Consider the following 13,585-nt stretch of genomic DNA (forward strand, 5'->3'; position numbering starts at 1 on the left):
TTGAACATGTTTTCTAGTATCAAATGGTACTTTACTGTTTAATTTTCTTCTGCCCTCCTTCCCATCCCACCTAGGCCGAATATGTCTCTTAAAGCCTTCATAGCATTGAACAGGTTCTTGAACGTGGCAGGTACTGCACGTGTGATGGTTAATTTTATATGTCAACTTGGCTAGGCTAAGGCATGCCCAGATAGCTGGTAAAACATTATTTCTAGGTGTATCTTTGAGGGTGAGGGTGTGTCTAGAAAAAATAGCACTTTAATCACTAGACTGAATAAAGAAGATCCACGCTCACCAATGTGGGTGGGCATCAGCTAATCCTTTGAGGGCCCGAATAGAACAAAAAGGCAGAGGAAGGGTGAATTCTCTCTCTTTTTGACCTGATTTGTGTATTTTTTATTTCCGTTGGATGATGAGGCTTCTGGTTCTCAGGCCATTGAATTCCAGGCCATAGATCAGCAGCCCCTTGGGTTCTCAGCCCTTTGGAATCAGACTGAGTTATAACTGGCTTTACTGGTTCTCCAACTTCCAGATGGCAGATCACGGGATTTCTTGGCCTCTGTAACCATGTAAGCCCACATACACACACACACACACACACACACACACACACACACACACACACACACACCCATTGGTACTGTTTCTCCAGAGAAATCTGACTAATACATCATAAAAACTTGTATATTTGATATAATCAAAATAGATTTATCCCTTGACCAATATATCACTTAATTTAACTGGTCTTTTTCCTTTAGAATATCAATGGTACATGCACTTGTTTATAAAGTCATGTTCACAATTAACATACTGTTTTTCAGCATTACACACTATCATATATTGGAAAAACTACTTAACTTGTCTATGTACATTTCTTCCTCTATACAATCAGTATAAAAATATCTACTTCATAAGCTTGTGGTAGAGATTGGACATAGCACATTTAAAATATCTAGCATAACAAGGGCTCAAAATATGTATTATTATTGTTTTTATTATTCCCTCATGTATGTGGTTAACTCTAATCTCTGAAGCCGGATGGTATGTCCCCAGAGCACAAAGAACATTTTTATAATTATATCCATCCACAGTGTCTGACATAACTCATGTTTGTAGAATTGAACAGAGTAGTCAGTGGCTATTAAGTAACCATTGATTGACTGACTCCCTGTTGAGCAACTCTTCTTCCTCCTTTCTCTCACTTCACTCTGGAAGGTGATTTACAGTCCTGTAAGACTGCCGGTTAGGACCAGGGTGGAGAGGGGAGCCATCAGCCGCAGCAAAATGAAGGAGAAATAATAACAAGAAATTGTTCCTGAGGCGGAGGACTATAAGCAGACAAATTGGGTGGTCACCTCTGTTGGATGGCTTGACGTATATTAAAATCTTAATATCAAAAATTTCCCCTCCCACCTCCTGTCACATTGTCAAGAGTCTCTACTTTATTTCTTTTGAATTAAGATTTGCAATAAAAGTTTTGTTAACTATGTTACATGGAAGTACTTCCTTTTAAATAATAATATTTCAGAAGGGAGGATGCAGAATGATCAATGGAACTCTTAAGGGGTCAGACTTCGCTAATTTCAAATTTTTTCTTGAAGTCACTTTATTATAATAAAGTATGTGTTTTCCACATACCAGTTTACTTATTTATAATGTTCACGCACCTCTACAGTTTTGATATTATGTCCATATTACAGATAAGAAAATTGAGACCTAGAGGAGTTTTTTTTACCCAATTTATCTAATCTTAGCTATCCATGCCTTAGAGTTCTTTGATCCTAAACTCTACTGCAGTGTAGGGTCTTTCATCTCTTGCCATGGTCTGTGTTCTGCTTGCACCACAGTGATTAATATCATGATGGGATAATTAGAGAGGATGTTCTTGACTTTTGTCGACAACCCTGTAACCCATTGTCTGCCCTTAGCTGCCTTCTATTCACATAATAGAAAAGCCTAGTGTTAGACCTCATTTCAGTAATGCATGCACTTTCTTGAGTCTTTTGGGTGATGTGTGCTTCTGTCCCTGGGTGAATCCACACTACAGCTTGCTTCTCCCCAGTAACATGGCTCCTGCCCATCCTCTGAGCAGCTCTATCCCTGGTCTTCACTCCTACTCCTGTGGCCTCTGGCTTCCTTGTACAAAGTTGTATCCCACATGTGATCATGTTCCTTACTCCTTCATTCCTCTTCAGCACCATTTTTACAAGATAATTACCAAAATATGCAGATAACAGTTTTACCCTCATGTTGGCCTCGGCTTGAGTTGTCCACCCTAAAGCCTTGGCCAAGGGTTTCTTCACTTGAGGTGCCAGAACTCCCTATATGTTCACATGCTTTGTTCTCTCATCTCATCTCAGGTCTTTCATTACTTGTTTTGGTGAGCTTTTCCCCAACCATTCTATTTAAAATTGCAAGTTTGCATCCTCACTTCTCCAGTTTCTAAACTTTCTATCCCCGTGTTTTTACTCATATCACTTATCATCATTCTACTTATACAAATTTTACTTATTTTTTTGTCTTTCTTCCCTCAGTATAATCTAAGCTTCAAGAATGAGAGATTTTTGTAAGCTTTATTAACTACTGTATCTTAAGAGTCTTAAACAATGTATAATGTCTAGTGGATACTCAACAAATGGCTGCCTAAATAATTAATAATTATGTTGATTACTTGAATGCCAGAAGTGGTATTGGGTTTGCTAGCTGGAGATATTGAGGAAGGGTGTGCTGGGGTCTTGCAGGTCATTTTTTGGGGGGATTGATGCTACATCAACATGAAAATATTCTCACTAAACTTATTTATTTTAAAAAAAACTTGATAGAGGCACATGATACTATTTAATATATTTTATTCTTCTTTCTGTCTCAATGTCAAATCCATAGAACTTGTTATAGGTAGTTACTTTTTATACACTGTTGTCCTAATTTGAACATTTGGGCTATGTAGAAAGTAATCGTTTTCCCCTTCAGTTAAATCTAAAATATGTGGCAGAGATATTCCAGGGCCTGTTTGCTGTCATGGTACCAATGGTGAGAGAAATAAAGGGGATGAGAAAATGGTAGTGAGCTGAAAAACTTTCAATCTGGAGCTGATCATCAGCTATCTGAGATTACTACCTATTTCATTCGTGTCAAAAATTGCTGATAAATGGGTAGCAGTTTTATTAGCTCACTACTTAGGTTTATTCTTTTAGTGCCTTATTTGACAAGGATTGTTAGGTAGGAAAAAAATCTTGGCAAGGCTAGTAAAGAGATCACTTCGGAAATTTTCAAGTTGAAATTTAATTATAAACTTCTCATTATTGAGTTGTTCAACCAAACTAATAATAAGGAAACAGCCATAGGAAAGACACTATCATACATATTGTAAAACCTTGTCAAGCACCTGTTCCTTATGAGAACTTCAGGAAGAGTTTCTTTCAGTGTTCTATAACAGGGAAAACCAGATTTCTTTTTGAGCAAATGGTTTGTATATGTCTTATAAATACTGTGAATTGAATGACTAGTAGGCTCTTTCTCTGCTTTGGCTTCTACAGAACTGTATCAGCCAGGATTTGGATAGGAAAACAGAAGTTACTCTATTCTTTCCTAGTGTGAAGAATTATAATTTGGAGAGTTAGAGTTTTGCATAGTTGCTGGAAAATCTGTGGGTTATGAAAGTTGTCACTACTGCAGATTACAGTCTGAAGCAGCAAAGGGAGTGATTCTGAAACCTCATTGGAAGCTGTTATGCTCTCATGTCTGCCACTGCTTCCATAGAATACAGACTCTTTTTACCTTTGCCTTCCAAACCCACATAAGTGCTTCTCCTTGACATATTCTAACCTGGACAATATGGGAAAGAGATTTTGAGAAATATACTTTAAAATTCTCTTGTGCAATACAGAAAAGAGCTTAGAGAAGCTGGTGGTAAGGCTGAATGGATAATAGATAATTAAGCAGAAAAATATTTTAAAGCATAGCACTTCTTGCAACAGGACAGGATCTAAATATGCATAGTTTATGTTCTAATTTTATACTTGAATTCAACTTGCTTTACCTATTTTTTAGTCTTAATTTTCTTATTTATTTATATTTTGTTGTATTATAATTATCTATTTCTAGAAGTCATCTCAACTCTTTGGGAAAAGTGGTATATACACAAATAATTTATTTGAAAGGTAAGTAGAGAAGAATGAGTTTGTGAGAAATGTGCATCTAAAAATAACCTAATACACATTAAATATGACTGAGATCTAAGATCTAAAGTGGATGGTAAGAATAACCCAAACAATTGCCATATCATCTCCAAACACCACCTATTATCTTAGATATTTCCTCTTTGTTATCACACTGATTTTTTTCTCTTACTAATGGATTCTCCAAATGTTTTATTAAAAACAATCAGTAATAAAATATACACATTTACCCAGCACAACTGAGGAATGAAGTCTTTCATACAAGCAGATTTTTCATGTAGTTTAGGCTTATTCCTTTGAAGTTCTTAATTTTTCAATTTTAATAATTTTATAGACTTATAAAGAAATACAAAAATTTTGTAAATAAAAATATGTATCTCTGCCTTCTTAAGCAGTCAGTAGTGAAAAATAATTCTAACTTTTTGTACAGATTTAAAGTAACTACTGAAACACTAATTTAGTTGTAATGCACTGTTGTGATGCTCTCAGGGATTCTTAGGATGTAGAAGAGTCAGATTCCTTAAAAACAAGCTTAATTCTTCTATTCTTTTTCATTTGTTTCTCTCTTGCACTGTTATCCTTATCCAATGTCTTATTTTACATCTAGTCGTCCAGAAGAGGTCTGAGAATGGCTCTACCTTTCCAGTAGAATAAGTATTATGGTCTCAGTATAATAGTTAATATTTCTTCATGCTTGAGAGCTTCCTTTTTCTTTCTTTTTTTTTCCCTTTTAAGTTTAAAGCTATATATCAACTCCTGAGGTTTCCAGAAGCTTGACCTCTGAGTGAGTGGGCATTATTGCATGTATTTGATCTCTTTAATAGGATTACAGAGTAATGAAATTTAGAGACTAAGGGAGACTGTTAAAGGTCGCCTGGTCCACCACTTTCCCAAAGAGGCCACTTCCATTTAGAACCATATCTAAACCACTGCAGGCAAAGGGCAGTCTTCACTACTTTATAGCCTTTTAAAGACAGAAATGCTACGATCCCTAGTGGCAAGACATTTTTTCTTTATGTTCTATAATTCTCTATGTCAGAAATTCTTCCTTACATTTAACTTAAATTTCTCACACAAAAGTTTAAGCTCCTGAACTCGTCCCTGATGATGTTTGAAAATAAAACTGGGTTTTGAAAGGACTTAAAATTAGATTCTGCTGTTCCTCTGTTTTACCTTTTCTGTGGCAAAAGTTGGCATAATGGGGGTGTGTGTGTGTGTGTGTTTGTAACAGAGAGACAGAGACAGAGATAGAAACAGAGGCTATAGACTTTTTTTTTAGATGCCCATCATTCATATGACATTCATTTACGAATCAGACTAGCTGGTGAGGGTCTGGGCTGAACTAATTCTACATTCTCAACAAGCCTCCCTTGATACTAATTCACATTCACAAACTAGCCAGCTGTGTAGGATTAGGAATGTAGTTTGTACCTATCAGGCAGGAAAAATGTGAGATGATAAAGCAGAGAAACGGTATGGGGACTGGAAAGAAGACCCACCATTGTCCTTGGCATTTAAGAACTGTGTGACTTTAAGCAAGTCTATTTCCAATGTGGAAAGGAGAATGATAGTAATGTATCATTTTTGTCATCCGATGAAGAGGAAATTTGGGCGACTCAAAGAGAAAAATGGGTGTATAAATTCTTTAAAAATTGTAAGCCATATATAAATATGTGGTAATTTCTCATTTCCCAAGTGTTTATCTCTTCTTTAAGTACTGGATTGTGGAATTAGGAAAATCTGTTTTGGATTATGGATTTGGTACTCCCTATGGATTTGTGTGGCCTTAAGCAAATCTTCTCACATCTTTGAGCCACAATTTCTCTTGCAAAATGGAACATTATAATTGACCTTGCAGGTTGATGATGCAGTTGACCTTGATGATTAGGGGTAATGAATGCAAAGTGTCTAGAGTGCTGTTTCACAAACAGTGGGCATTCAATAAATACTAACTATTGTTATCATCCAGTCATTGAAGCAAAAAAAAAAAAAAAACACATTAATTTCTACTTCTGTTGCTATTTCATATCTCCCATTGCAGTCATGCCAATTCTACCTTCTTGATATTTCTAGAAGCACTTCTCTTTTACAGTCTCCATGGCTATTGTGTAATCTTGCCATTATCGTAACTCTCATGATGTATTTCAGTATTTAACTATCCCCTTTGCTTCCAATATTTTCCCCTTTAATCCAGCTTCCATACAGTAACCAGTCATCTTTCAGTGAGCTGTGTGAACATTGTACTGCTCTTTATCAAATATTACAACAACTCTGCCATTAAATGAAGCCAGAGATATTCACAACCAGTTAAGATCCTTCATAGCCTAGTTCATTATTTTTATATCATCTTCAACTCTCCTCTCCTGGTAATACATCCCATTCTCCTTCTAAACAGTGTACTGGCAGTTAATCTAAATGTGCCGTGTCTTTGTGTATGGTGCTTTCTCTGCGCAAAATGCTCTTGTCCTCTTATCTACCTTGCTCTTTGGAGAATATGGAGATTCTAGCCTTGAAAGCTACAGACATATAGAAGAATCTATATATAAACTTCATGTGTTCAAATTTTAGGTATATGGATTTTTCGAGGGTTCTTTGACTCTTAAAATGTTAGGAAACACTGTTTGGACTCAGTGTAAACATCCTTCCCTTTGCAAAGTCTTTACTTTTCAGTGATACCCTTGGGCATTGAATATCAAATGATGGGTAACATTGTTTTTAATATTTTGAAGCAGGCATTTATCACTGTTGCTTTCAGTAGGCAACTGATGAGTCAAAGTAAGATTCTGAGCAGATAACTCCTGTGTGAAGTGCCTTCAGAGTAAGATCTATTGCTCAAAATCTGTCCCATTTGACTAATGCCTGGAAACACATGATCAAAGTTCATTGCTCTAATATTAAAATGTTGATTCCATTTAATACACAGATCCATACATTTTAGTGCAAAAGGTACAACCTTTAGGCTAGTATCAACTATCATACTTTAAAATTATAAGTGAGTTTTAGGTCTTTTCCCAACAGAAAGAAAGAGCAGGAGGAAGGACATTATGGTCCTAGAGAATCTAAGGAAAGTAACAGGACTACCACGAGAGAAAAATAGGAAAGTTAGGGAAATCAAAGTCAAATTGTACTTCTGTCTCTATTTGTTAAGTGATACTATAAAGCAGTAGTCTTCCCACCGGACATAGGTAACCCTGGGGAAACACAAACATTTTCCAGGGGGTACAGAGACACCAAGAGTTTCAAAGAAATTAATTTCTAGATATTTAAATTCTGTGTACTTTTTCCTAAAACTGTTTGCCTTCGAATAAGCCTGAGGTCATGCTGCATGTTCTTTCCCATCTTTCACACCTTTCTCCCACTCTACAAAAGAAAAGAAAGAAAAGAAGCTCTCTGACTTCTCTTACCTGCATAACCATACCATGGTACATTGGTTTGGTGCATTGCTCTGCTATGGAAAACTCTTTGGGGTGTTGTGTAAAGATATCATGAGAAATATTGCTGTAGATGCTAAGAAAGTGAGTTAAAATTGCTTAGTAAAAACCAATTTGCAAGTGAATTTGATTCCCGTTCTTTGCTCTCAATGCAGTTGAAGGAGGACCCAACTGAATTATTGGCTGTGATGTCTTTTGTCAGGTTACTCAGAAGTAGTGTAATAAATTGAGATCAATTATTACAACAAAAATCCTTCCATTCCCATCAAATTGTTTATGGAACCAAATGCTTACATGTATAAAAATGAAAAATAAGAATTGAATTAATGCTAAAATTCTGTCATTTTATCAAAAAGTGATGTTCACGCATGGTTATACCTACCGATTCAGGAATGAAAGCTCCATACATCTCATTAAAAATGCATGTTGGTGGGACTGTAAGTTGGTACAGCCACTATGGAAAACAATTTGGAGGTTCCTTAAAAAACTACAAATAGAACTACCATATGATCCAGTCATCCCACTCCTGGGCATATACCCAAAGAAAACCATAATCCCAAAAGAAACTTGTACCATAATGTTTATTGCAGCACTCTTTACAATAGCCAGGACATGGAAGCAACCTAAATGCCCATCAACAAATGAATGGATACAGAAGATGTGGCATATATATACAATGGAATATTACTCAGCTATAAAAAGGGATGAGATGGAGCTATATGTAATGAGGTGGATAGAACTACAATCTGTCATACAGAGTGAAGTAAGTCAGAAAGAGAAAGACAAATATTGTATGCTAACTCACATATATGGAATCTAAAAATGGTACTGATGAACTCAGTGACAAGAACAGGGAAGCAGATACAGAGAATGGACTGGAGAACTCGAGGTATGGGAGGGGGTGGGGGGTGAACGGGAAACTGAGAAGAAGCGGGAGAGTAGTACAGACATATATATACTACCAACTGTAAAATAGTCAGTGGGAAGTTGTTGTATAACAAAGGGAGTCCAACTCGAGGATGGAAGATGCCTTAGAGGACTGGGGCAGGGAGGGTGGGGGGGAATCGAGGGGGGGCATCAAGGAAGGGAGGGAATATGGGGATATGTGTATAAAAACAGTTGATTGAACCTGGTGTACCCCCAAAAAAAATAAAATAAAATAAAATAAAAAATAAATAAATAAATAAATAGAATCCATCATATTTATCAAAATTTTAATGGCTTACAGCTATTTTCTGAAACTTTTCCCCATAATGTATAATAGTCACTAAATAACTGTTGTCATTAAATAAAGTACATGAACAATGACAGCTTAATTTATTGTACTAGTACCAGGATAAAAAATACCTAATTCTCAAAAATGTAATGTAAAAAAAAAAAAAAAAAAAAAATGCATTTCCAATAATAGTTGGCTTTTTATGCTTAATTATTATCAATCAAGTATATTTATATTGTTTTGACCAATAGTGTATTAACAATAATTACAATACTGAAAATTTTTTTTTTAACATTTAGAGCTTTTAAATCTCTGAAACTAAAATCACAAAAATATATGTTTATATGTTCATATCTAATGTGTGATATATTGTACATAACATATTTAAATTTATATATTATAATATATATAATATATATGAAATAGATGCAGTTGCAATAAAGCATAATAACTTGAATAATGAAACATTCAATCAAAGTAATATGTTCCTCTAGGAAAAAATTCTGTGGGAGGGGTGGAATGATAATGCAAGTTTAAGGAGAAAATAAAATGTTAAATTTCCGACCATTGAAAAGAGCTGTTCATGTGTTTTTCAATGGATGGTGGTATGAAATTGCTATTATCAACATGTGAAAGTGTGATGTATTTTAAAATGTCAATATTTGCAATATGCTAGAGATTACATTCTTCACAAGTATTTAGACTTGAGCAAATGTTTTACTCTCAGAATCATCTGTTATAAAAATTGTGTTTTGGGGGGTTTCTTTTCATGGAGTCCTCTTAATTACTCATCCTTCCCTGAACTGAGCACATTCAAGTGAAAGACACTGACTACTCAAAGAGATCCCAGTGGACTTTGGAATGGCCTTGAGTACTGAGACTAAGGGAGCTGGACCAAACAGGGAGAAGAAAGGATGGACGGTGGAGAGTGCCAGAGGCAGACACACCTGTGCCATGATTTTCCTGGCTGTGGCTTTGGCTTAAAAGTGGGTGTCCCTGGTTGTGGTAACCACGAGCCTCTGCTGTGTTTTCAAAAGGCAAGGGGCACTTATCTTAGAGGAGGAGGTGGTCCCCAGGTACTCCAGGCCTTACCTCATGCCTACTTGTGAGAATCATCTCCAAGGAAGGAAACAAGGTAATAACCAGGCAAATGTAATTCAATGAGGGAAAAACAATTGTTATCTCATTTATTTTCAGGGATGAATCCTTTTCTCCTAGTTTATTTTCCCTGTTTATTAAATCATGTTCAGTTCTTCATCATCCAACTCTTCCTTTCCTTTAGGCTTGTTTTCCCATGTTCAGTACTTTTCTTCACAATAATTTGGATTTCTAGCTACCAACTTAGTGTAACAGTTTTAAGTAAGTGAGGAAGCAATGCTCTTGGCAAATTCCTGACTGATTTGTCACTGTGTCTGAATTTATGCCATATTTATAAAAGTCAACACAGTTCATAAATTGTTTCTGGGATGCTGGGGAGGGAATCCTGAACTTCATTGAAGTGCTAATAATACCAAATAATAGCATGCATATTCACCAGAAAGTAGTTGAGCATGTTTTATTATTTAAGTGTCATTTTAACATTGGATTGAGTGATAACATGACATACTTGGAGTTTCCAGACTTAAGTTCCTGGCCAGCCAGTATTGCTGCCAAATACTGTGTGTCCTCTGAGAAATTTTGGTCCCTAACATCTCTGGTCTTTAGTTTCTACATTTATAGAATGAAGGAGTTGAACCTGACCAATTCTTATTTTCCTTTTCTGCTAAAACTCCATTATATGGCTTTCTAATCTTGTCATGAACTTTAATAGGGAATTACTCTTTCCACGTCCCATTTATTTGTTCTATTCTTAGGAACAAACAATATTCCTGTTTGAATTTTAAATACTTATGAATTTCTGGTATTCCTATGTGAGATGGAGATCTTTAAGGAGAAGGGCATGTTTGAATTCATATTTAAGTCCTACATAACTTTTCCACATTAGATGCAATGTAAATTTTGGCCAGATTGACCTGAAATTGTCTCTTTTTCTGCTTATTATAATCCTAATGCCAAGATTCATTTTACAGATGGATGTTAAGTGATCTTTTTTCAATATGATGTTTTCTCTTTCATTCTTTTCCCCATATCCGTACTGATCTAATTTAATGTTCTGTCTCTTTGATTCAGAATTAAATTTTTCTCTGTTTCTTGTATTTCTATTTAACCTCTCTAAACTACGTCAAAGGATCTGCATCCTGTTTTATTCCCTACTTATTTGATCATCTTTATATCCTTGGCTGCCTTTCTGGTACTCATCAACTTTGCAATGGGGCTATATTTTAAAATGTTGGTGTTCAGAGAGGGGGGGGTTGGTTAAACATAGATTATTAAAATCCATGTTTAACCAGTTTACACTCCTGCTTATACAACACTTTATTTAGTACTAGGAAAACTAGATTTTTTTTATTAAGTGGGAATAATGCATATATTTTGTGTTTGAATACTTCCTGTGTTTGCCAGTTTCCATGAGGTAGATGCTTAAGACTGTGAAAGAAAATATGCTCCTCCCTTGTCCTCAACCAAGAGTGAAATATAATGCTGTGATATTTTAAATGTGGTGGCGGGCATTAATATCAGTTGAAAATCTAATAAAAAAATCTGTTTTCAAACAGGGTATGGATTTTTCAATAGAATTAAGAGGAAATGTAATAATAAAAAGCTGCAAAGTAATAGCAGTGTAATAAATCCCCATCTCTTATTCTCTGCAGGCCTTTTTTCTTAAAGCAGCATAGAAAATATTCTCAACTTTATAAGCCCAATTGAAAGCTAAATTTAGTCTTTGAAAGGTGAGGCCACCTCACTGACCTTAATTATATTTCTTTAAAAATTATAATTGAAAATATTTTTTCCTGAACAGGGGTTGCTGACACTTGGCTGTCGCAGGGCAAATCTGAACCTATCTTCTCAATCATAACTGTAAACGTGTAGTTTCCGGTGCTCTTTTCAGGGGGTATGTTAGCAATGGACTGACTGGTAAACTCTAGAGGATATTAGATGGTCACTTTTGGAGGACACATCAACAAGGGATATTTGAAGCTTACAGGAGGGTATTATAGTGGATATAAAAGAAATAGACTTCAGTTCAAACCCCGTTTCTCTCTCTCATTAGATGTGTGGCCTATCAGTAAACTGAGGATGTCATAGTACCTGCCTTGTAGAGGTAGGCCAGGCATACTTACATGCTCTTATGAGTTTAATTTTACATTAAAAGATCTTTCTCTTCCAAAGACATTCCTGGCTCTTCATTAGAAAAGATGGGTATCATTCTAAGGTTGGATAAGAAGGGTGTGAGCCACTTGTGGGGGAGGGGGGGAATTAAAAACCAGGCAAATATGCTTGGATTTAATATGGTAAGAAACAGGGGAGAACACATTTTTGAGAATAAGAAACACTGTGTTTTGGAAGTGGTCTTCCAGGTGAAAAATAATTCATAAATCAAATCACATTTAGATACAGTCTAAGAGGATGTCTTTCTTTGTCTGTAAAATGGGATAACAGCTCTCCACTTCAGAGTTATTAGAATCAGAGTACACAGTGGTGCTGTATAACCATAAGGTATCACACAAGTAATACACAGGAACATGGACAAAGGGAAGTGCTGGAAGACAGGAAGCAGCTTGTCCCCACCCCTTTTACACCTTTGTAGATGTAGAGGATGATTTTCACAGGTGTGCCACACACTCCCATTGATTGTCTATTCCAGAAAATAAGAAATATAGAATGTGAATGAGTGGTGAAGGGGAGGGTCTTGGTCCTCCTAAAATCGTGTTTTAAGCACACAGATCATAAAGTAAGCCATCAGATGTTCACTCTCATCAGTCTCAAGTGCATGTAGAGACAGCATATGTAGCAGTGTAAGAACAGTTCCCCGCAAAGTAGCTCCTCCCTGTTTGCTTCCACAAGAACACACTGAAAGCAAGTGAGAGGGATGTCACTACAGTGATTATTCAAATCATCTTTAATTTGTAAAGAATAAAATTCACAAACCTCATTCACTATTTTTAGGGGCAAACAATGTGTAATATTTCTGTTTGCCAAGACACCCAAGGGGAGAACTGTAAGTTCGCCTGGAGTCAGGGTGCTTTACCTTCCCGTCTTTGTGAGTGTCATATGACTATTGTGAAGGCAGAAGGCACCTTGGTTGCTAGGACCTAGAACGCTACATCCAGTCCTTCCTGTAGTCTTGCCAGGATGGCTTCCTCGTATGTTTCTCATCTTCCTTCTTCCCCTGCTCTTCCTCCTCCATCTAATGCTTTTCCTTCGCTTTCTTCCTTTCACCGCTGTCCTTTGCTGATATTTCTTGTGTATTACTAACACACTCTGGAAATGAGTGGTACCAAGAGGTGTTCTAATAATACTTGAGATGTGAAAAAGTATCCAATACTTGAAAAAATAAAAGCCAAGCAGTTCTTAACTGCCAGATGAAGATCAGTGAATATGACTTTTGTATAGAAATTCTGTTACTGACATCATTTACCACCAGAAAACACAGTGTCAGCCTCTGTATCAGTTAGGATGACTAGTGTCAATCAGGACACCTCCTTGTTCTGCTGCATAAACTAAATGCTTTGGCCTCCATGCAGGTCTAGGCTAGCATGGGTCCCCCAAACTGAGAACATGTCATGGAGGAATGTTGGAGGAAAATTTGAGGATCAAACAAATTATTAGCGGTAATAAGAGGGAAGACTGGGAGTAAAAGGGAAGACTGGGAATAAAAG

This window comes from Hippopotamus amphibius, chromosome 6, assembly GCF_030028045.1.
Source record: "Hippopotamus amphibius kiboko isolate mHipAmp2 chromosome 6, mHipAmp2.hap2, whole genome shotgun sequence".
Taxonomy (NCBI): domain Eukaryota; kingdom Metazoa; phylum Chordata; class Mammalia; order Artiodactyla; family Hippopotamidae; genus Hippopotamus; species Hippopotamus amphibius.